Here is a 22858-nt window from a genome sequence, read left to right as displayed (position 1 = left end):
ATGGCCTAATTTGTTTAATGAATGACTTTTACCACATACAATGTGTTGTTTCATGGCAATGGTGGCAATAACTTTAGAACAGTTGCGCTCACGCGCTATCACATTAGAACAGTTGCACCCACGCACTATCACGGTCCTGACAGTACACCCCCTCCCCGGACGTGGGCGCGGACTTGGTTTATTGGGGTAACGGAGATGAAATTGACGTATTAATCGTGGAGCATGAATTTGTGAAGCAGGTTCCCAAGAATCCTCTTCTGAACCATAACCTTTCCAAGATATTAAGTACCACAAAGAGTTACCACGAAATCGAGAATCTCAAATGGCTTGTACTTCATATTCCCATTGATCTTGAACAAGGATTGGTGGTGGACGTGTTCTATTCTTGGTAATGGCAGGTTTAAGTAAAGAGGTGTGAAAAACAGGATGAATTCGCAAAGATGGGGGTAATTTCAGTTTGTATGTTACTGGGTTGAGGCGTTGGAGAATTTCGTGTGGCCCAATGAATTTTGGATTAAATGCATTCTTGTCTTTAAAATTAAGATTTTTTGTAGATAACCAGACCATATCTTTTACCTTATATTCGGGACCGGGTTGATGTTTCTTATCATATTGTTGTTTGTATTTTATTTTGGCTTGTTGAAGATTTTGTTGGAGTTGTAAGTGAATCTTTTTTAAATGGGATAACATTCCTTGTACTGCAGGCATCACTTCTGTAGAACTTGGGAAATCAACTGGCAGAATACGAGGATGTTGACCATAAAGACCATAGAATGGAGAGTTTTTTGTTGAAGAAAGACAAGAATTATTATAAGCTAATTCTGCAAGCCACAGAAGCGAAGGCCAAGAAGAAGGATCTTCTTCTGCGTAACAGCGCAGATATTGTTTTAATGTTTGATTTAATCTTTCAGTCTGGCCGTCAGTTTGTGGATGATAACTTGTAGATAGATTAGAATCAATATGTAAAGCCTGACACCATTTCTGCCAGAAATGTGCCGAAAACAGCGAGTCTCTGTCAGATAGTATAACCTTTGGGAGACCATGGAACCGCACAATATTTTGTAGAATAAGATTGACCAGGACACTTGATGTGGGAAGTCCTTTGCACGCGATAAAATGTGCATATTTAGTCAGACTGTCTATGACTACTAATACCGTGTTTACATGGTTGACTTCGGGGAGACCTGTGATGAAGTCCATTGAAATATGTTCCCATGGGAAATTAGGAGTTGGTAAGGGTATTAATAATCCCTTAGGTTTCACATGAGAACTTTTACAACGAGCACAAATTTCACATGATTCTACCATTTGTTTAATATCTTTAATTAAAGTGGGCCACCAAAAATATCTTTTCAGAAGTTCAAGCGTTTTTTGGGGTCCTGGATGGCCTGCTACTGGATGAGTATGCAACCATTGAAAAGCTGTGTGTTGTAACTCTTTTGTGGGTAAAAAGATTGTTGACTTATAAAAGGGTAAACCTTGTTGTATTGAATAGTCAGTGCCTTTTTCCAACCAGTTTGACCATTCCGTACTGTTGAAATGTGCACAAATGGAGTCCAGAAATTCGTCAGCAGCTATTAAACATATAACTTTAGAGGGATTGATGATTCACATTGGTTGAGGTTTTTCATGTACTAAAGCTGAGTCTTGTCTGGTTAAGGCATCAGCCTTTCTGTTATCACTACCTGGTCTGAAGGTAACAACAAAGTCAAATTCAGCGAAAAATAACATCCATCGCAATTGTCTAGGGGTCAATACTCGAGCTGAACTCATGAATTGTAGATTCCTATGATCGGTATAGACTGTGATTCGATGGATTGTTCCAGATAAATAATGTCTCCATTCCTTGAATGCTGCACGTATTGCCAACAGTTCTTTTTCTGCAATAGTATAATTTTGTTCTGCTGTGTTAAGTTTTTTAGACATGTAAGCTACAGGATGTAATTGTCATGTAGTAGGGTGTCTTTGTGAAAGAATGGCCCCAATTGCTACATCAGAAGCATCTGCTTCCACTAGAAACGGATCTGAACTCCGTGGATGGGCTAGAATAGGGGCCGTGGTAAAAGCTTGTTTTAACATCTGGAAGGCTTCTTCCGTTTGTGATGTCCAATGAAAAGGGGTATTTTTGCAAAGTAATTTTGTAATGGGGGCTACCGTCTGGGAAAAATGATCAATAAAACGCCGATAAAAATTGGCGAACCCCAGAAAACACTAAACATCTCGGACAGATTTAGGTGTGGGCCAATCCATGACAGCTTGAATCTTTCGGTCGGTCATTTGCATTCCTTTAGGTGTTAAAGTAACACCCAAAAATTCTACTTCTTCCGTATGAAACTCACATTTACTAAGTTTACAGTAGAGATGATGTTTTCGCAAAGTTTGTAGTACCTTCCGCACGTGTTCTTCATGGTCTTCTTTTGCACTGGAGTAGATTAAAATGTCATCTATGTAAACAATGACAAATAGATCTAAATATTCTCTTAAGACGTCATTGAGAAAATATTGAAATGCAGCAGGAGCATTGCAAAGACCGAAGGGCATAACTTGATATTCAAATAAGCCATAGCGAGTTTTGAATGTTGTGTTCCATTCGTCTCCTTCTCGTATGCGGACCAAATGAAAAGCCCCTCGGAGGTCAAGTTTAGTATATACGACAGCATCCTTGACTTGGTCTAATACTGTAGTACGGGAATTAAGGGCAAAGGATATTTATTTTTTATAGTAATCTTGTTCAAAGCCCTATAATCAATGCACAGTCATAAATCACCATTAGCTTTGGGAACGAAGAACAGAGGAGAAGCTGCTGGAGAATGTGAGGGTCTAATTAAATTGTTTGTTAAACATTGATCAAGGTATTCTCGTAAATATTGATTTTCTTTTTTCAGAAAGAGCGTAAATCCTACAATTAGGGATCGCAGATCCTGGCACCAAATCAATTTGGCAATCATACGGTCGATGAGGTGGTAATGTACCAGCTGCTTGTTCACTAAAAACATCTGCAAATGTGGCATATCGAGGTGGTAAGGCTATTATTTTTTCTGCTGCAGTAGCAATTTGTTGAATACAAGGTTTAGTAGAAAAACAAACTCTTGAATAATGAGATGATGAGAATGTTACAGTGTTTTTTTTCCAATCTATAAGAGGGTTATGTAACCTTAGCCAAGGCATACCGAAAATAAAGCCATATTGTGGGGCTTTGATAACATCGAATTGTATTTGTTCAAAATGGTGCTTACCATTGGAATTGCAACACCTCATTTGAATTGGAGAAGTATGAGTAGTGATTGGACCTCCAGCGAGTTCACTGCCATCCACAACTTGTACACTTTCAGGTATTATCTTCTTTTGACATGCAAGAAGTAAACGATTTGCAGTTTGAAAGTACACAAAATTTCCAGTGGCTCCTGAATCTATTAATGCAAAAGTTTCTTGCCATTTATCCATAATCAAAAACTGTATTGAAATACAGAAATGTCTATTCTGTTGATTTGAACGAGAATGTACGGAAGGGATTGTAAGAATACCCAAGGGATTCCCTTCTCTATGTCTTGGGTTCCTTAGTTTTCCTTAATATTTTCTATAGATGCGACTTGACTCTTATTATTAACAAAAGAATCAGCTTTGTTTTTAGGTTTCGCCAAACAATCCCTTACGAAATGTCCTTTCTTTCCACAATATAAACACAAACCTCGGCGTCGTCTTTGTTCTTTTTCTTCTTTCGTCAATGGTTGACGAAGTGTTCCAATTTCCATTGGTTCGCTAGCAATGTCTGAGGGGATAGAGGAAGTAACAGGATGATATTTGTCTTGACGCCAAGTGCTGCAATCTGGTCTTTTCTTATCTCCCTTTCTTTCAGAAAGTCTATGATCGAGTCTAAAAGTTAGATTTATTAAATCTGTACATGTTTTAGGTTGAGGATCGATTTGAGCTAATACATCTTTTAATTCTTCCTTAAGCCCTTGATAAAAAAGTGCAGCTCTCTTTTCTTCGGGCCAAGCTGTTTCAACTGTTTCAACCACCAAATGATTAAATTGAGAGAGATAAGAAATAAGGTCCTTGTTTCCTTGTCTTAGCTCCAATAGTTCCTTATCAGCAGACATAGTAACTGCTCGTCGATCAAACACTTTTTCAAATTCGTCCACAAATCGACGCCAATTGTACAGTAAAGGACTATCTTGTCATACTAGGGGAACTGCCCAATTAGCTGCATCTCCTGACAAGTATGAAATCAAAAAGGCAATTCTAGACTGTGGATCTGGGAAGGCAGCTGGACGACAAGTGAAATGTAGCTCCACTTGAGTAAAGAATATTTGAACTTTGTTAACATCTCCAGAAAATCTTTCAGGAGCAGCCAACGGTATCTGTGTAGGGACATTCACAGATACATTGGCGGGAGACGGAGGTAAACGTGGTAGAGATGTTCCTCCAGGACCATCCACCTTAGCTTGTAATTGAGTGACTTTATTAACTAAGGCTGCAGTGTCATTCCTAGAATCCCGTAGCCCTTTTTGTAATTGTGTTAATGCCTGCATTACTGTATCTAAAGTAGTCATCTCGTCAGCTATCGTGCAGATCAAGAGAAGAGAAAACTCGTTGGCTTCCTATTCTGTCAGGAGGTCCAAGTTCTCGGGATCTGCACAATGCTGAATATGGGTCCCACTTCCAGGCAACACCAAAGTCAGATGCTGTAATAGCGCTGAACTTTCGAGTGGCCCAGCCGGGGGAAGGGTTAATCGGAAGGAACAGCAAGGAGGGAGATCTGAAAAGGAATGGGTTAGTATGAAATAGGCAAAAATGACATTAACTAGAAAGTTTCACTAACTATCAATGATCTCGCTAATTCCTATGAATGTCATTCAACAAAGAACAATTTTACCTAAGAATTTATTTTTTTTTAATTAAAAGTCTGAACCACACTTTGGGGGTCATTCTGACCCCCGAGGGCGGCGGGAGCCGCCCGCCTGGAGGGAACCGCCAGAATACCGCTGCGCGGTCAAAAGACCGCTGCGGGTATTCTGGGTTTCCCACTGGGCTGGCGGGCGACCGTCAAAAGGCCGCCCGCCAGCCCAGTGGAAACACCCCTCCATGAGGATGCCGGCTCCAAATGGAGCCGGCGGAGTGGAGGATGTGCGACGGGTGCAGTAGCACCCATCGCGAATTTCAGTGTCTGCTAAGCAGACACTGAAATTCAGGGTGGGGCCCTCTTATGGGGGCCCCTACAGTGCCCATGCCATTGGCATGGGCACTGCAGGGGCCCCCAGGGGCCCCACGACACCCCATACCGCCATCCTGTTCCTGGCGGGCGAACCGCCAGGAACAGGATGGCGGTATGGGGTGTCTGAATCCCCATTCAGCAGGGCAGCGGAAAACCGGCGGGACACCGCCGGTTTTCCTGTTCTGACCGCGGCCATACCGCCGCGGTCAGAATGCCCTGCGGAGCACCGCCAGCCTGTTGGCGGTGCTCCCGCCGACCCCGGCGGTCCTTGACCGCCAGGGTCAGAATCACCCCCTTTATGCCAAAATCTAGGAAAAACATTTAGTTGAATTGTTCCACCAAATACCTTGCTCCATAGACCTGAAGCACAACACTAAAGATTCCTCAATAACTCTCACACAGGAGAAACACAAATATTTGTCTTTTCCTTTCAGCAGACAAGGTTTGTCCAAACACAATGTCACTTTCTAAAATATCAATTATTACAGACAATGTTATAACGCAATGGAATTGAAATGAACACTTTTAGAATTCTTCTAACAATGTAAACATTCTTTCAAAGTGAAACAATTACTAGCGTGTAGCTTTCCTTCAAAGAAAATGCCCCCAGAGAATATTGTTGAATTAGAATCCACAGAGAAATCAATATCCGAAGGACACACTGTTACAAGGCTACTTTCGCGTAGTGTTTCATTAAAGCAAATAAACTTTGAGTTCACAAAAAGGGCAAGTATGCCTAAAGGGAAATTCCTCACCGCCGCGAGCCGGCCGCTCGCTAAGTAACCAAACAGATTTCCGATAAATCTACTCAGCTATTTGCATCGAACCCTAAAAGGAAATTCCTCACCACCGCGAGCCGGCCGCTCGTAAACTGAAAGGCAGAATCAAAGAAATCCTGTCAGCTGCTCACAGGGAACCGTTCTTCAATAGACGCTCAAGAATAGGAAGCGTCGGTTGAACGAGTGTGGCAGGTATTTATAGCCTGACCACACCCAAACATAATTAGAAACAAAGGAGGCTGGGATTTGAAGTTCCCCCTGATTTCCTGATTCTTCCATGACGGCGATGCTCAATGCATTTCACTGTTCTAGAACAATGATACCACCAATGGCCTAATTTGTTTAATGAATGACTTTTACCACATACAATGTGCTGTTTCATGGCAATGGTGGCAATAACTTTAGAACAGTTGCGCCCACGCGCTATCACATTAGAACAGTTGCGCCCACGCGCTATCACGGTCCTGACAAAATGGTGCTTGATGGGGTTTACTGCAGGCATCAAGGGCCCATCAGCTATCCAGTCATTTTCCTTAAGCAGGTACACAATCTGTATGTTGGTGTCAAAGAAGATCAGGAGTCTTTAATAAACAAAGTGACTCATTGGCTTCGAAGTTAAGCAATGCTACTCCATAATCAGTAGCGACATCCTGCGCGTAGAGATGAGTAACCTCATAGGAGGACCCTTCGACTTTGTTTATCACCAAGTAGGGATCTGGTGGTAAGCCTCTCGTCTATAGTTGCATGCATAATTCCCAAAGCTGGCGCACAAATCACAATTAGTTACAGAATGTGCAATGCCTCTCAAGCTACTTCAAACCAAGAGGAAATTATCAAACCTGAGCTGACTGTTTATCTAGATCTAGCTGACTTGGGGGCTCAGGTACAGTCAGTGTATCGGACAATCAGATTTACAGGACAGATATGGTGGAGAGAATTGGCAATTCCCCTAGAGAAGTAGCCCCAGCATTGGCAGCTATTCCGGGTTCTAGAGTTGATATCACTGAGACAAGGCATCATAAAGAGGAGCAAATAAGTGGCATTAAAATACTGTCTTGGAACGTGGCAGGGATACTCAGTATGCTACCGTAAGTTGATTGAGGGCAGTGTATTGAGGCTCATGAAATCTGTCTCTTTCAAGAGACGTGGAGTACCGAGCCCATCTATAGAAATGGGTTTTCATCTTGTCTTTCGTCTTTCAAGGATTGTGGGGTACTGAGTACAATTCCACACCATGTGACAACTGTGGGCCAAATCCTGGTTTTCCGCTAACTCGCAGTGCCTCATCTCTGCCCAAGAGCAGGGATGATAATGGCAACCAGGCACATGACAAGAAAGACTCCTCAGGGGAATCGTGGTCAAACAAATCTAACCCCTTTTTCATGTTATATTACTCTCACACAGGCAAAAACAAACAGAGGCAGAATATAGTTCAATAAGGATTTATTGAAGTAAATGCATGTTAGATAAAATGGCATGTATTGCAAAAACTAGGATGATAAAACACACTAAATGCAAAAGGGTGACAAGGAGTGTGAAACACTAAAACAGTCCCTCCATACTGTCACTAGGAGTGATACATATCTTTCTCCTACCTAAGCTATGTTAGAGCACAGCATAATAAGCCCTAATCCGCCCTTCAGTTTCTCCTAATGGGAAGACATCATCCCCCATACCTAAGCAAGGAAGCCTGTAGTCTAGAGAGACACCGTCCCCATAGAGGCCAGGGATTTCGTAGTCTAAGCAAGCAGCTGTAGTAAAGGCAATCAGCATGCAGTTGTTGTAATCTGACTGCAGCCTTGAGGAAAGCAAAAAGTAAAATGAATGCATTAATAGGAACATGATGCATTCCTAGACGAAGGATCAAATAGAGAAAATAAAACAACACCGCAAATGTGGCTATTGCTAGAAAAACTAAGTGATGCTGAATAAAATGTAACTGGGTTAAAGTGCACTACGACAGGCTTACTTTGTAATATAACATGTCTAAAATATGGCTAAATAGCTTTAAAAGTTTGAACCTACCATCAGACACGCCCCTTTACATCCCTAATGTATATTATTGTGTGGAAGGTTGTGCATCAGACACCAAAGTTCTAACTGTTCTTGAGTCAATTTTGACAGCACTCCCTGGTGACCCTATTGCTATAGTAGCGGGGGACTTTAACACAACAAAGGAGCCCCTAGTTGCATAAGGTCCAGAGCTGACAGCAGAGCAAGATTCTCAATGACAGATGCCTCAGATTGATCTTCCGTTTGTAAAATGATCAGCTCGTGCAGCCCAAGCCATGACATTGACACTCAATTATGACCTTAAAGCAGCCAATGGGAGGACTCCATCAGATGGGGATGGTAAATGCACCTATAACAGAGTAGGGCATGCTAGCACAATCACTTATTTTCTAATCAATGTTAGACTTTGGCCATTTATAAAAGATATAGACGTTCTGGAATGGAAAGACAGTGATCATAATGCACTGTCTCTTATGTTGGAGGGTAGTCCGGCACTTAAGCTCTCAAGCATAGCTCAATCTGACTTGGGACTATTTACCACATTGCAACAGTGGTAAACCATTATGTAGGGCTGGATTATGAGGAATCCAGATGTGCTGGAAGAGTCTTAAATAAGGTATAGGAGGTAGAAGAGAATGTAGTTGCTGCACCATTTGAAGTGAGAAGTATGGTCCTACAGGAGGAACACGTTCAACTTTTTGACTACATTAGGGAATCATTAGCACCAAAGAAAAGAGCTAAGAAACTTGCCTGTAATGGGGTAGCATGGTATAATAAAGCTTATAGGGAAGCCAAAGCCAATCTACTGAAGTAGCCAAGACAAGTTGTAGAGACTCTTTGGTAAAGTGTAGGTCTCTCTACAGGAGTGAATTGTCCAAGTCGAAAAGAGCATGGGAGGTTTCCCTGTGGTCAAACCTAAACAATGCATTAACACGTGAAGACAATAAGTCCTTGTGGAAAACTTCAACGGTATGTACCAGGGGAGTGGGAATGAACTAGGAATTTTGTATACAACCTGCACAGTGGGTCACCCACTTTAGCAACCTCTATACAGATGGCAAGGGTGATACAATAGATGTTTCAGGTCTGTGGCACTTTGGATTATGAGATTGAGGGCCGTGGAATCTGGTCTCAACTCAGATAGGGAGTTGGAATTCTTCCTGGTTTAATTTAGATAATTTGTCCATACATTAAAGTTATTGCAGGTTAACTTAATTATTTATTACCATTGTTTCCTTTGTTCAAATAGGATGTGATATTTGGTGTATATCAGTTTTCCTTATTGTCAATGGCTTTGCAGCATTTGAGGTATTAATTATAATCCTTCAACTAAGTCGGTGGAGTTTCTATTATATTTCATATATTAACACATTATTGCAAATTGCCACGACCTAGCACTGACCCATATAAATGAGACCATGTCTGTATGAGTTACTTGGTTTGTTCTTTTTATGAACATAGTTTGCCTTGTGCGTAGAGACATTAGAATTTGGAAGATGCCACACAAAGATGCCACACAAAGGTACCACACAGAGAAACGAGTTCGGGACGAATAAACTCCTTGTTTTTTTCAGTATACAGCCAGATTTGGCTTTCCTGAGATGGAGTTATTGTGTATTTCTTTTTTCATAATGGTCTTTCCAGGTGTTATCCCATTTCAAGATATTACATCTCCTGATTAATTAACTTATTTTTAAGTGTACATTGTTATTTCAGTTAAGCATTGTTCATTTGGTATTTTGGATGTTTGATCTACGTTTGGTAACGAAAGTAAAAATTAAAGGTAGTCTGTTTTTTAGTTTTGTGCTGGTGCTTGCGTTAGTCCGTTCTCTATCTTTATAACATTGGGTACATTTCAACTTCCGGGTCCCAGACGCCGGGCTCGGGAGTCGCGCACTCGCGTTATTGTTTGCTCTGATCGCGTTGGGAGTAGCGTACTCGCTTCTCCCAGTACAGGAAAGAGGTGTGTGCAACAGACCGTGCTTGATTCTAGATACGGTGAGTATTGGTGTTTTTGGTTTTGGTTCGAGCATGTTTATTTCTTGGGCAGACTCGGCGCTGGATCTCCAGTATAATTGATAGGGATCTTTTTGACAACGGATTAATCTTTACCTACGATTAAGCTTGAAGGTTGTCCTAATGCTTATGGTATTTCAGTTTACACGCGTTTTAACTAGAAAATGATTTTTTACACATAGAGTCTGAACAAGGAGATATATATGGTGTTATTTTTTGTTTTCCAAGATCACCATTTACTTACCGATTGGCATCGAATGGATATTGATTATTGACGGTTGAAATTGGTTAACATTTTGGAAATAAGGAGGTATGACTTCCACATTTTTTTTGTTGCATGTCAATTAACACAGTGGTGTTTTTTCAGTTGAATAGTGGAGCTTGTGGCTAGTGCATGTTTGGGCATATAGTCGGTTCTTGAGCTTTACATATTTACTTGTTGTACTTAAGGGTAGTCTTTAATTATTCGGGTTTCTTTGGTTCTCATTCCACCCTTCGTTATTTGGGACTTTTGTACAAGACATGAGACACTATAGGATATCACTTCAGCCATCTTGTCTAAACCACAATTTGAATTTATACCAATATTTTGCCCTTTTGTAGGCAAATTTGAAGACTTAGTTTTAGTATTTTGGTTATTAACTCAACAATTTATTTTACAATTTTAGCCCTGAAGAAGTCATTTGGGATTGGATTGAAGTTTTTCCCAAGACGAAACACGTGTTGGCTTGAATTGTATTACTATGGAGGTGTTGTTAAACACAGCTTGATTTGCATCGCTACTGAGAAATGCATACACTTATGAGAAAAAGTATTCAAATTGCTGAATAAGAATGGACTCTTTCAAATATGTATTAAAAATTTATGCTGGACTTTGTTCTTTTTGATGATTTACATATAAGCTTACAATAAGTTTCTGTCGGGTGTGCCGTACTTTATATCATTATCTATTGGATTGTTTAAATCCATAAGGGTGGGGGGTGTTCCCTTGTGCAGGCACCCTTGTTTCCTTGGGTTTTTGGTTTACTTGACCCGATTTTATGCTACTCATGATCCTGAGCGCCTGTTTAGCCCCAAAAATCTTTCACCCCACCAGTAAAGTTTCGCCTTATTTTGACTATCTTGGTGTAAGGCTCACGCTTCATCTAAACTGGGGTTTGCAAATGCAGAAATCACATGCAGTCCTGATTCAGCACAATGCTTCCACAGCTAAAATTCATAGACTCCCATTCTCCAGGATTGCTGCACCTGCCCAAGAAACCTACAACATCAACGTCTTAGGTGCTGCCTTGTCTGACTGTGAAATTTGAGGACATGCAAATATCCAAATTCTTTCAGTGCCTAAAAATACATTTATTGGATCTCTTTTTGGCTTCCCTGCAAACACACCAAACATCCCACTAGGCCTAGGCTTGGCCCTAAGGTGCATTAAATAGAAAGTGGAGTGTAGAATGCTACTATACTGGCATTGCCTGTCGTCAAACATAGCATTGAATCCTTACTGTTGGGGACTGAAAGAGCTGATGTTCCCTGTTTGTGTGCACAACATTCCATGGTTGACCTGCATAAAACACCTTTTGGCAAAATTTGGAATGGGAAATCTCTGTGAGTCTCCCAAAGATATGGGTACCATTGTGAAATCCAATTTAAAACAAATTTATTAGGAGCACTCTACCATTCAACAAGCAGTATCTTGTAGGGGGTCTCTGGCCAGGGATTTCTTGGATGTTAAACCACTCCCATTGTATGAGGCTGCCGTTGATTAAATCACCCAAACCTTGGCATGCAAACTGTATATCCAGTTCAGATAAAAGAGGTTGCCAACCATAGAATTTTGTAGCAACTGGTTGAGAATTGCTCCAGGGGATGTCTTGTGTCACATCTGGATAGTGGACATAGCTTGCTCCTATTTATGGGACCCTTATCCGAAGTACATGCCTGGCTTACTTTGTAAGTCTCATCTGGGCAGCGCAGGCGCTGTCTCTTCAAAACATGCTGTAGCTCTTCTGTGGGCTACGAGCATGTTCATTGCTTGTCATTCGTTGGTTTGTGCACGTTTCTAAACTCCTCACTTTTCATTGGTAAATCGTGGCCATTTGTCCCTCCTTTTGGTGTGTCTTTCACTTCCATGCTACTGGCCCTGTTACACATCTTATTTCCCTTCTTGCCATTTGAGTTAGTTACAACACACTGTTTTTTTAATAGCCTCAGCTTTTGTGTTAAGAATGTTGTGTTTGTTGGCTTTACTAGGCAAATGCATGCAGCTTATGGTTTCACCACACACATGTTTTTTTTTATTTCAGAAACACACTGGTTACTTTGTCACTTTGAATGTGCCTTCTGGGCGCTGTGCAGCATTACGTTGAGAATCAACTGTTTATTTTGTTGTATTATCTGGAGGGAGACATTCACAGCAGATGGTGAAAAAGTGTACAACAGACCAGCATTATGTCATCACCCCCACCTCCAAGATACCTCTGTGTCTGCCATAGGCTCCTAGTCACACATCCTCAGTGTGATGAGTGAGAGGGTACCTCTCCCAGTTCCTTCTGTGAGAAATGTCACGACTATGCACTCCCAGTACTCGAGTATTTCCTTTTATGTCTGCCTCCTTCCCTGATGAGTGAAAGCATTTCCTTTGCTTGTCCATAAGCCCCACCCCTCACTTCCTGCACTGAAGCAAGCCAGATGCATTCCTCATTACCATTCGCTCATTGCCTGTTTCTGTTCTCTCTTGTGTTTCTTCAGTTTCATCTGGGATTTTTTTTAACTGTTAAGTGATTTTGTTTTCTTTCTACATTCATTTTTTACCTGTTTGAACTGTCTAGCTTTCTCCATTTATCTCAGTTTATCTGCTGACTCTGAACTAAGTTATTGGGGCAGCGCCATGGTGTACCGAGACTCTGTGCACACTGAAGGTGGTTGCACAATGAGACTTGTGGATAAGGTTACCAGATGAGGTCCAAGAGAGGATGAGCTTGCACCCTGTAGGTGGCTGCACACACAATCCAGTTATAACTTGCAATCTGCTATGTAGAAACACACATCAGCTTGTTAGCTTCTTATTGACTCATCAAATGTTCCTCTTTTGTTAGGCTGTTGACACCAGCTGCTTGAAAACCTTTGGAAGGCCCTAACCTGGTCTTTGGGTCACCCCCTTTCACCTATTGGTCTCTTGAATAGTCCTGACTCAATTATACCAGTGCAGTGCTGGGGACGCTGGCAAAGTCTGGCCGGGCCATTCATGTTGTCTTCCTGTTACATTTCACATGTATTGATACACACTGTTTTGCCAGGAAACCCCATGATTGCAATTAATTTATCAGCCATAAATACAAGCCTTCTGGGATTCCAGGCACATGCTTGTGTTGGGCAGGGGCCGAAAAGAGTCCTGGCCTCTTCTGGGACTTACTATTTAATTGGCAGATATGCCATCTGACTATGTTAAGACCCAGGCTTTCTGATCTTGTTTTAAGGTCTGGTGTTACCCAAAACATTTGGGTCGTACTAAAATTATATGAGTGTTATACTTCCCAGTGCCACTGGATATATTTCGTCATTCTTAAACTTGGTAACACTGTCTGGGCATTAGTTGCACCTTATTAGTGCCAGATTGACACCCTTCTATGGCAACAAGCAACAGAAAGGTGACCAGTCCAGCTTTGGAAAGGACCTTCCACTGTGTTGAAACACGTGTCATTGCATTTTTAGTAACATTTTAACCAATTGAGCTATAAAGACAAAGGGACCCCTCGTACATAGAATGTACAACCAACTTTGGCGATCATTCAAATTAGTTCATCCCACCTCTAGGCTACAAAGGCATGGCATGTGCTTGCTCAAGTGCTCTGCAAAGTGCTACAGAGACTGTTTCTGTGTGCTATAGATGTTCTGGCAATGCTTGGAACACCAACAACCAAGTAATTGGTGGTAAATGGGTATGCCTGTGCCTTCCATGCAGCGTGAGGTTGACAGAATACTGAAGCAAATCTGCACATACTAAACACCTGGTCCGATGCCTTCTGGCAGTTAATCAAGGTGTTAATCAATTTCTGGCAAAACCATAATTATTACTACTGTGCTTACATATTTATTTATTTGATTACTTTTTTTTTTTTTACAACTTATTAATTAAGTCTCCTGCCATTAACTCACCACAAATTTTGATGTCTTTAACGGCTAATGTAATGTAATGGATAATGTGCTGCGTGGCTAAGCACTTAAAAGGTCCCAAAGGCGAGAGCTATTGGCTATCCCAATGCTTGTTTTATTGCTATTGGCACATACACTTGACTTCAGAGTGCTCCTTAGGTACTTGTTGAGCTGTTGTCCTGTTTTGGGGTCTAAAAGTGCACCTTATTAGTCATGGTTTATTAGTCATGAGTAGACTTTTTAGCAATGTAATATGTATTATATGAAGAAGTTAATGTTTTGGATCGCTGGGGATTTTTATTCTTTTTATGAATGGATTTGTAATGCATATTATATCTTTATCTGTACTTTGATGATTCGTGAGATTGAAAAAACGTTATTATGATTATGATGATAATAATTATTAATTGAAAAAGAAGATGTCCAATATCAGTAAAAATCAGAACATTATGTATGAAAAAAATTAGTAAAAGAATAAATTGAGGGCAGGGAAAAGAGGTAAATAATGGTATAATAACATTCAGTCACTGAATAAATGGTTCACTTCGTACTTTCTTCAGTGTAATTTAAGTGCAACACAAAGGATGTAATAATACCTGGCCTAATTAAAATGTGAATTAAATAAGCAGATAAAATGTCAAACTTTTGAGGTTTGACAGCTTCTTTCCCTGATTGTTTTTTGAATTTCAAATGCTGGCAGGAGAGCTAAATAATTTCTTAATGAACACACCTTCATGATTCTAATCTTCCTAGTCCTTTCTTAGTGATGGTTGGTTAATCTAAGTGAAGCACGCAAACATGTTAACTCCTTCTTAAGTACACATAGAGAAATGTATATTTTTTCCTCCCTCTCTACTGAATTGGTCCCCTAGGAGGGAAGCAAAAGCGAAATGTTATATTTAAGGACATTTCATGAAAAAAAGTAAAAAGCTAATTTTACAGGCTAGCTAATCAGGGGGAGGAAGGTGTGCAGCACATCAACAGATTCTTTAGAGAATTCACCTTTCAAATATGTGTTGTTTGCAATTATGCCATTGTTGATATCTGACTCAAAGGACGTTAGCGCGTGACAGTCTGACTTGAGAAAACCCTGACAGCAGGGTCGGATTGGCAAAGCGGGCAATCGGGCATGGGCCGATGGGCCAGTACCTGAGTGCCAGCTATGGGCCATTTTTAAGGCCTCTACCAACTGCCCATAGTGCGCTACCATTCTCGTTGCCTGTGAAGTTTTAAAAGAGCCGGCTTGGCAGATAGCTTCCTAGATAAGTTGGTGAGCAGTCTAGCTGCGGCATTCTGCACCACTTGAAGTTTCCCTATACAATAGTCTGGTGAACTTAGAAACAGAGCATTGCCGTAGTCAAGGCGGGAGAGAATCAGGGCCTGAAAAAGGATCCTTTTAGCCCTGTGAGGAAGAAGATTCAAAATCTTCCTAAGGGATCTCAGAAGGCCAAAGCATGTAGATGGGAGTTTTTTGGAATGAATTTCCATAGTAAGTCGGGCTCAAGCCAAAACCCAAGGCTCTTGATATGGGTCTTTGGAGATGGAAGGTTATTAAAAGCCTCTGAATAGGAAGCTAAAGGAAAAGCAGGGGGGCCATTACCTATAATCATAACTTTGGATTTCCCATCATTAAATTTGAGTTTAGATAAGTTCACCCAGTTGGCAATGTCTGCTAGAGGCTAGTAGTGAAAATTTGGAGGAGAGGACAGGGCTGCCTGGGCTTGCAGCAGTGACATTGGGAGGCCAGTTTTGTGGCATCTTCACCTTGGCCACTGTGGGGCCGGCTCTGACCCTAGAAGGACTGAGGCCGCGATCAGTGAGCGAGGAAGGAGTGTGAAGATGCTAAAAGGCCAAGTGATGTGGCATTTGAAACATTTTTAATTGTCTCCTTCCCCCGGCCACTCTCCCCAGGTCAGCAAAGAAGTGGTGTCATTTGCGTGTTCCCAACCCCATATTCAGCCCATGGTGGATGGGGGAAGGGGTTAGACTGTAGAGTTGTCACTGAGAGGCCAGTTGTTGTTGTGCTCCTGATGGGCTGTTTCCACCTCGCCCCTCTTGGGCCATTTTGCCCAGAAATAAAGCAATGTCTTTCATGTGACCCAGGCCCTCACATTTAGGTCATAGTCGGTGAGGGTTGGGGCGTTCCTTAAAGGCTGAGGGGCCCCACTGGAAGGTTACATCAGGTGTTGTGCCATTTTCACCTTGTGCTGGCCGGCCTAAAGTTCACTATTTAATTTAATAGCACATGCCCAGTTTTTCAGAGAATGACACACACTTGCTGGAGAGATCTGTGTTCTGTCTAGTTACAGTTTTGACTCATCATAAGTTAGCACATAGTGTTAGTGTGCCTGCTGCAAAGCACAATGTGTAGCTTGCAGATCACCAAGTTATATTTCATAGGTCTGCGAATTACTTCTTTTGTAACGGAGCTCCTTTTGTTACTTGCAGCACATCAGTTAAGATGTAGACCACTGGAATTATGTGCCGGGAAGGACTAAATTATGCAACAGGGGAGGACCAAATTATGTGGCAAGGAAATACAAATTATGCATTTTTAAACATTGTAACCCTGTTTGGGCAAATGTTTCACCTCATTAGTATCAGTCTAACAACCAAATACAGCAGTAAACAACTAAAAAATGACCACTCAACCTTTGTGAAGAGCCTTCTAATCCGCAGAAGCACATGTTGCCACATTTTTAGTAACTTCTGAAGTGACTGAGTCAGAAACAATCTTTCTTCGATAAAATCTGGCAAATCCATATGAGAAAAAACGCTGAACTGAATTCCAGTGACCATAGTTATAATCGGCCCACTGCAGCAGGGTCGAGCTATAAAATAGCATTAAGGACCTGCATGAAAAGTGCAAAGCGTGAATTTAGAAACTTTTTTTTAATCAATCCTTTGTTATTCTGGGATTCCTAAAATATAGTACTTTGGTTAATAATAAACTCTCATTAGTTCAGACAGTCCCAACCACTGCGTAGTATTTAAAAGTTGCTGTGTTTCTCCAGACCGACCATTCTTAACATATGGTGCCAACCAATATGGATGACATCTGACTCCTACACCCTCATAGTCTTATGTAATTTCCTATAAATTGATTTATGCACTTGAATGATTCATTGTCTGTGTACAATATATGAGTGTGATGCAAATCTCTCTGATACTCTACGTTGGGACAAATAGCGCTATAAAAGAAATTAAATTTAATAAAAGTTATGCATGTCACTTACATGCAGGAGTTAAAAAAAAGTTTTTAAAAAACCTGACGCCAAGTTGTAGTTTCTCGTAAGCATTAGTGAAGTTATAACAAATTAAACCCCTTTATGTCCCCTCTATTGTAGTGGCATCTAGGTGTTAGGACCCTAATATTTCCCGATCATGATGACATGCCAATTAAAGGAAAGGTGATAGCTCTCAAAGTGAACCCTTCCAATAGCCATGCTGGACATGAAAATAAGAAACCTCTCTCACCCACCGCAGGTTGCTGCTCTGAGCAGAAATCAGGCAACCTGCAAGGATGGGTGAATGTTTTCTGCCACTGGCAAATGACACCAGAACAAAGTCAGCATATTTCACTGGGGCCAGCCTGGATTCCAGATCCAGCTCACTGGCAGCTGCCAGATCCTTGAACAAGCTGATCCCCCCTCTTTTCCTCCACTGGACCCAACTTAATGGTACTCGTTTTATTAACCTCAGTACTATGAAAGGCTAAGTGTACCAGTTGGAGTTTGAATCCATGACCATAAGCTCAAATCTGTAAAGGATGCATTAGCCCACTGCATCACCAGACCATGCTAACCATGAGACTCTGCTCATGCTGTGATGATGTAATTAAAGGAAAGACTTTTCTGAGCATCAAAAGGTAGTTGGTAGCCTACGCAGATCAAACCAGGAAAATTCATAAGCTACTTACTGCCTGGAAGGAGACTTACCTGGCCCACCCATTTATTCAGTGACCTGCTGTAGGCTGGAGTCCACGCCTGCCTACTACCTAGTGCCTTCACACCTTGCCTGTGGGCTGCTTTTCACACACTGTCAACTCAAACGTTGTTGCTGAGCTGGCACCTCCCGAAGCCTTTCCTCATGCAACCCTTACCTACCATTAACTGCCCTGTCCACCCCGAATTTCCATCTTCACCAGCTCAGAAGGACTGGAGACAGGGAAGAAAGCTATCAAACGTTTCTCAAGTATAGGCAATGCTCAATTGCAGTAAGTCATTCTGCAGTGCATACCAATATTACTGCGTGAATCTGCCCGAAATCCCCACAGACCTGACGCAGAAACATCAGTCACCCTACCTTCACAAGTCCAGTCCCTACTTGCTGTGCCATGTACTGTCTGCCAGTTTCACCTGCCTCTAAACCATCCCCACCAGCTTCTTCTGTTTTGTTATCCTGGATGGGGACACCAGCAAGCCCCCCCCCTCCGGCCTGCTCCTGAGGTAAAATTGTTTGCAAGGGTTTAAAATATATATATATATATATATATATATATATATATATATATATATATATATACATGTATATATATATATATATACATGTATATATATATATATATATATATATATACATGTATATATATATATATATATATATATATATATATATATATATATATATATATATATGTATATATATATATATATATATATTAATGACTGATTTTTAAAGTGTTATTTACAGACATTAAGAGTGTAGTATGAAAAGAACTCCAAATAATCTCTCCTTCTCCCTTTTGTAAATCACATCAGGCAGTGCTTAATTTGAGCCTGCGGCTGCCGGTGCCGAGCACAGTACTTAATTTTGGGGGCTGTGCTTATTTTTTTTTGCATCAGGTATTTTCTGTGAGCAAAAGACACTAAAGGGAAATAAGGAGGAAGAGAAAGACAGAAAAAACATCACAAAGGAAGAAAGCTGCAAGAGTGAGCTGAAGGGGCAGGGTGTGGCTGTAAATGGATTAAAGAGGCCCGAGATGGCTTTATGTTTTCACTACTTCAGTATTCCATGCTCGCACATTTAATTGCAGCAGCCACATGTTTCAGAGAAACGCTATGGGCACCAGCACTTATATTGAAAAATTAGGCACTGCCTTTATGCAGCATTAGGGTATGTAAAATATGCAGCAGAGACTAGTTGTTTTTAAAAAGTGGGGGTGGTGTAATACTTTATCTGATTTCCAGTGAGCGGGCAAAGAGAGCACACCCACATTCTGAGAATCTTCCTGGAGATTACTTCCCCTAAAACAGTTTTAAAAAACCAGGTCAAAGTGAGCCTTTTACAGCACAGAATTCACCTACATTTGCTAAAAAACACTGGCTCTAAAAGGACACTTAATAAATGCTGAAGTACTTTAAATATGTACCAACTCAGTAAAGATAGATAAACTCCAGGCTTCATCCCCATTTAAGTCAAAGTGTGTAGTGTGTGCCCCTGCATGCCAATAATTATCTTTATTGTACCAGGGCAAGAATTTTGGTATGAATGTATCCCATATACCATGGGTGACCCATAGGTCAACATTAACTCTAATATGTACTAGGCCAGAATGTTGTCATGGTTGCCTGCATCCCCCCACTCAGTATGCCCTGGTTGCCCTTCCTAAGGCCAAGAATTGTATTGAGTATGGTAGTACCAGCATTTTGCACAAGTGTCCATGATCTCCAATATGCCAGTGCCAGAATTTGACCACAGGCTTCCCATATACCACAAGCTACCACTAGTGTACAGGCACATTGCCATGGGTGCCTCATCCCATATGCCAAGAATTACCGCCAATATTCCAGTGCCAGCATTTTGCATAGTTTTTTCTTATGCAAAGAATTATAATCAATCAAGGATTTATAAAGTATGGCAAATCACCTCTGAGGGTCTCAATCAGAATGTCAGTACCAACATTTTGCCACAAGTGTCCCATATGGCAATAATTACATCCTATATGTCTACCTTTTGCCTGGACACCTCATATGTCAATAATTACACCCTCACTCTTATTCATTCTCACTAGGTCAGTCACTCTAGCTCACACTCACATGTACTCAGTCATACTTGTTCTCTAATTCAAAATGAATCTAATTTATTCTCACTCACTCTGTCATCCTCAGTAGGTTACACTATAACTCACATACCCACAAACACATACTACTTTACAGGGTTTTATCTTATTTACTTTCCTTTAGCTTGCTGAGCCTCTGTGCTTCAGGTGACTGTACTGGCTAGACATTCAGGGCAGGAGCACAGCTTCTACCAGCTCGAGAACTGAAGCAGAAATTTGGAGTCTGCACAGTCATGTGTAGGTTCTAGCTGTCAGTTTCTAGCCTTTTCCTCACACCTTCTTCCACCGTGTTATAAGGTGGGGTACGGTGAGTTAAACTCTTGCCAACACCACTCCCCTGTGATGAGATGGGAGAGGGGGAGGTGACAGCATGATTGACAGGTAGTGCTGGCATTGTAGAGATTAAAGCAAAAGCTCCCAGGACTACCAGTACCAGTGATGCTATAACGTGACACTAATGGGGAGGACTTGTAGCCTGGCAGGACCCTGAGGCCAAGGCTAGGACTTTGCAGTCATGGTTAATCTCTCTGATGGCTGATGCAGGTGTCTCTGCACGCATGTGCCAGCCATTATGCATATTTGCTGACTGAGGCTACAGCGATAGTACGGATATTTTTTATAATACCTCTAGTGAATAATAGATTATAATTCACTGCTGATATTATAGAAGAGGGGCAGAAACAGGAGTGAGCCACTGAAAATAAAAGATTTTTTATTTATGTGATAATCAGGGTCGAGGAAACAGTTGATTTGGAGAGGGAAACCTCACAACCAAAAGTTGACACTAAAAGCAAGTTTTCAGTTTTTACAACTACAGTGTTTCCATTATTCACCAGTGCTACTCACCCTTCATGATTTAAAATGCTTAATGAAGCACACAATTCTTCAAAATGTAGCCCACTGATACTAACCAAGCAATGTTTTGTGAAAGTCTGTACTCCTCTAAAGTGGGCCACTTCTTTGGGGTTGCCCAGGCCTATTTTTTATCCTGATTTGACCCTGCCTGACAGCATATATTTAATCTCCCTACATCAAGACTCCTCAGGGTAGTAAATATATGCACTGTCCCCTCTTTGGGGCCATGTAGACGGGAGGCAGAAGAGAGTTGACACATTTTTTTCGAAATTTTTTAATCTAATAATTATAAGCCATTATTTAAACTAGTTTCTTGACAATTAAGAGAATTGAAGTGTTCCACCCATCCACTAGTTCCTTAGATAACTTATTATTGAAGCAATAAATACGTGATGTGAGAGTATAATAATAAATAACAAAATTTTGTTAGACACAAAAAAATTTACCTTTTCATTTATCTATTTTTGTACTTTTGTAGAGTGCTGGCTTGTGATGAATTGCCACTTCCTAGCCATGCATTATCTTGGGGCTTTTCCATTAATCAATTAATGACGTGCAGTCCATAATCCAGTCGGAGTGAGTCTTGCAGCTGTAGCAGTAGCGGTGTGAGCAAGGAGGTGCAGTTGCAGCCAGAGCCAGGTGTGGGTGACGCAAGGGTGCAGCATTCAGTGGGCAGCCGGAAACTAATTGGGGAACAACCAGGCCATGCTCCGAGGTATCTGGGGGCAGAGATAGGGACAGGCCCGGAGAACAGGTCCGGGTATGGACTGAGCCAAAAAACGGTACTCAAATTCCAGCAGAGCAGAACAGAGCCATTGCCAGAGCCAGACAGCCAGTTACTACAAGTGGACTGCAAGTGGACATTGAGTGCTATGTTTTTTGTTTTCTCTGCGCTCTGGAGCAAACCTAAATACCAGGCTGGCTGGTAGTGATCTGTTGGCTTTTGGCCCATAGCAGTTTAAACAATGTATGATCAATGATCAGGGACAATTGGATGTAGCATGACGCTGGCATTAGGCCTCTGTTCCTTTTGGTAGTGTTAGCACATCTGACCTTAATAAGTAAACTTACAAGGGGATGCAAATAGGTCAATTAAACTTTTGACTCGCAATGAAGATGTTCTTACCATAGGTCCAATACATAATCAAGAACCAATAACCAATATCAATAATCAACAACAATTAATCACATCAATAATCAATGGAGTCAGTAATTATCACACACTATGACCTTTCAGTCATGAATAACCACACCCTTTAGTAAAAGTTAAGATATTTAATTCCTTATATTAACATTGCTAAGATTATGTAGATTAATCTCAAAATCAAATGGAACACATACAGAAACAATACTGGCTGTTCAAAGCGGTGGGAGAAACGTAGTCCAATCTTGAACTACAACACATTCTAAAATGACAGTGCAAATGAATAACAAAGTCAACTGTGTCAGAGTGATTACATACGTTCGAGTTTAGAAGAGACATTCATCAATCATTATTTCCTTATTAGCATCATTTCATTAGTGAGGATCCTTAATTAACACCAGATTAGCAACAGCATGTTGGGCTTCATGCAAAACAAGTTAGTAACACAAATTTGGAAAAGCATCTAACTATTGCTCTATCAAAACAATGCAGTTGGTATCTAGAAAGAAAAAACAAATATGCATAATAATCAACAGTCTCATTTAAAATACCTATCCTTAGTCTGGATCAACAAGCAGAGTCAGTCTTCGTCCTCAGGACATCAGTTGATAAGCAAGGCATCA

The 22858-nt window shown here is 41.1% G+C and overlaps 1 long non-coding RNA gene across 2 annotated transcripts in view; it reads right to left on the bottom strand.

Annotated features, from left to right (window-relative positions):
- Nucleotides 1-22858, bottom strand: part of LOC138297243 (uncharacterized) — a 440690-nt gene that overhangs the window by 311405 nt on the left and 106427 nt on the right. Inside the window, exon 1 of one of the 2 annotated variants that reach the window (XR_011203963.1) lies at nt 6063-6113. The exons of the other annotated variant lie outside the window; for it this stretch is intronic. This is a non-coding gene — a long non-coding RNA (uncharacterized lncRNA). Of the gene's footprint in view, nt 1-6062; nt 6114-22858 lie in introns of those variants that run through there. 2 annotated transcript variants of the gene reach the window in all.

Source organism: Pleurodeles waltl, chromosome 5, assembly GCF_031143425.1.
Source record: "Pleurodeles waltl isolate 20211129_DDA chromosome 5, aPleWal1.hap1.20221129, whole genome shotgun sequence".
In the NCBI taxonomy this organism is placed as follows: Eukaryota; Metazoa; Chordata; class Amphibia; order Caudata; family Salamandridae; genus Pleurodeles; species Pleurodeles waltl.
Note: the sequence above shows the minus strand (reverse complement) of the source record. Positions and strands in the feature narration are given on the sequence as shown.